This window comes from Pseudophryne corroboree, unplaced genomic scaffold (genome assembly GCF_028390025.1).
Source record: "Pseudophryne corroboree isolate aPseCor3 unplaced genomic scaffold, aPseCor3.hap2 scaffold_228, whole genome shotgun sequence".
NCBI classification, from domain to species: domain Eukaryota; kingdom Metazoa; phylum Chordata; class Amphibia; order Anura; family Myobatrachidae; genus Pseudophryne; species Pseudophryne corroboree.
In genome coordinates, this window is record NW_026968932.1 from 572,847 (window position 1) to 575,346 (window position 2,500).

Sequence of the window (2,500 nt, forward strand, 5' to 3'; positions counted from 1 at the left end):
CCGTCCGTTATTTCATTTGCTGTCTGTATGTACGGAGCCCGGGCCGCGGAAGCCGGAGGGAGCCCGGGCTGCGGAGGCCGGCGAGATCCCTGGCTGTTCTTCTCTTCCATCCATCCGTCCGTTATTTCATTTGCTGTCTGTATGTACGGAGCCCGGGCCGCGGAAGCCGGAGGGAGCCCGGGCTGCGGAGGCCGGCTGGAGCCCGGGTTGCGGAAGCCGGCGAGAGCCCGGGCTGCGGAAGCCGGCGAGATCCCTGGCTGTTCTTCTCTTCCATCCATCCGTCCGTTATTTCATTTGCTGTCTGTATGTACGGAGCCCGGGCCGCGGAAGCCGGAGGGAGCCCGGGCTGCGGAAGCCGGCGAGATCCCTGGCTGTTCTTCTCTTCCATCCATCCGTCCGTTATTTCATTTGCTGTCTGTATGTACGGAGCCCGGGCCGCGGAAGCCGGAGGGAGCCCGGGCTGCGGAAGCCGGCTGGAGCCCGGGTTGCGGAAGCCGGCGAGAGCCCGGGCTGCGGAAGCCGGCGAGATCCCTGGCTGTTCTTCTCTTCCATCCATCCGTCCGTTATTTCATTTGCTGTCTGTATGTACGGAGCCCGGGCCGCGGAAGCCGGAGGGAGCCCGGGCTGCGGAAGCCGGCGAGAGCCCGGGCTGTTCTTCTTTTTTTTTTTCCCTTTCATTTATTTCCCCCCACCAGGGTGCGCCGACGAGGGGAGACCTCCTCCCCGCCGCCGCCGTACCGGACACATCGCAAATTCACAACGGTGGATTATTATTATTATTATTATTTTTTTTTTTTACGCGGCCAGCAGGGGGCGCCGCGCGCGCGGACTGGCGCTCGTGAACACTGCATTTAAATCGGTGGTGTGTTTTTGTCTTTTGCCTGGTTTTTTTTAATCTCAATCGTGTATTACCTCGGCTGGCCAGCGGGGGGCGCCGCGGCGGGGACACGGGCGGACCGGGTACATTTCATCTGTTTGGGGCGAGTGCTTTTTTGAATTTTTTTTTTATCTTTTAGTCTCGTTCCGTTCTTCCCTTCAACTGGCCTGCGGGGGGCGCCGTGCGCGCGGACCGGCGTCCACCCCTGGCCGCTCCGGGACTTTGCATTCAAATGGGTGGGGTGTTTTTCATTTTTTTGCCCTTTTTTTTTCCACTCCCCCCCTCTCAATCGTGTATTACCTCGGCTGGCCAGCGGGGGGCGCCGCGGCGGGGACACGGGCGGACCGGGTACATTTCATCTGTTTGGGGCGAGTGCTTTTTTGAAATTTTTTTTTATCTTTAAGTCTCGTTCCGTTCTTCCCTTCAACTGGCCTGCGGGGGGCGCCGTGCGCGCGGACCGGCGTCCACCCCTGGCCGCTCCGGGACTTTGCATTCAAACGGGTGGGGTGTTTTTCATTTTTTGCCCCTGTTTTTCACTCCCCCCCTCTCAATCGTGTATTACCTCGGCTGGCCAGCGGGGGGCGCCGCGGCGGGGACACGGGGGAGGGTTCATCCGGGCGGACCGGGTACCTTTCGTCTGTTTGGGGCGAGTGCTTTTTTGAAATTTTTTTCATTTTATTTTTGTCCTCCCTTCGACCGGCCAGCGGGGGGCGCCGCGCGCGCGGACCGTCGGGGCCCGGGGCCCTGCGTCCCACTTACTTTCGCCCGACGGGAATCGTTTCTTTTGTTTTTATCCGAGAGGACACACGGAATCTGCACCCCCCGCAGTGGCGTCAGGCGGCCACCGGGGGGCGCCGCGGCGGGGATCGGGGGGGGGCGCCCGGGAGCCGCCTGCCCGTCCGCTGGGCCAAGGGGGCCGGGGCGGGTCACGCGCCGCCGTCCCCCCCCGATCGTCTCGCTCCGAGCCGCCTCTGGCCACCGGGGGGCGCCGTCGGGTGGCGCGGGGGCGCCCCCGCCGCCCGCCGCCTCCCCCCGCACGCGTCGGGCCTCCCCCCGGGCCCCCGCGGGCCGGGGGACGCGGCCGGCGAGCGTCGGACTCCAGCGCGGAAGTGTCGCGGATGAGTGCGGACCGGGGCGCCCGCGGCCCAGCGGCACTTCCAGGGGCTCGGGGAGGAGATGGTTGAAGCCTGGGTGAAGCGCGCCCTCGGCCGTCCGTGTCGCTACCCGCCGGAGAACACCTCCGCCGGATCAGTAGGTACCAACGAGGCGAGCGAGAGAGCCGGGACTCTGTCCGGGGCCGAAAAGCCTGTTTCCCTGGAGCTTTTGCGAAAGGACCCGTGACAGAAGATGCGCGGAGCTCAGAGATCAGCATGGGCAGGGCCTTCTTGCATCCGATTTTGCCCAGGCAGGGCTCCAGGAACCGGGTTACAAAAAGCAAAAAGCCCTGGAGCTCAAACGAAAGGTTTAGTGACAAGATAGCCGTGGAGCTCCGATAACAGCATGGCAGGACCAGGATGGGGCCTATAAAGGGTCCACGGCGGGCATCCGTTGGAGCCCGACGTACGGGCCGGGCACGTCTCCTTCTCCCCCGGAGGCAGCGCCCCCCGGCGGGCCAAATCGGGT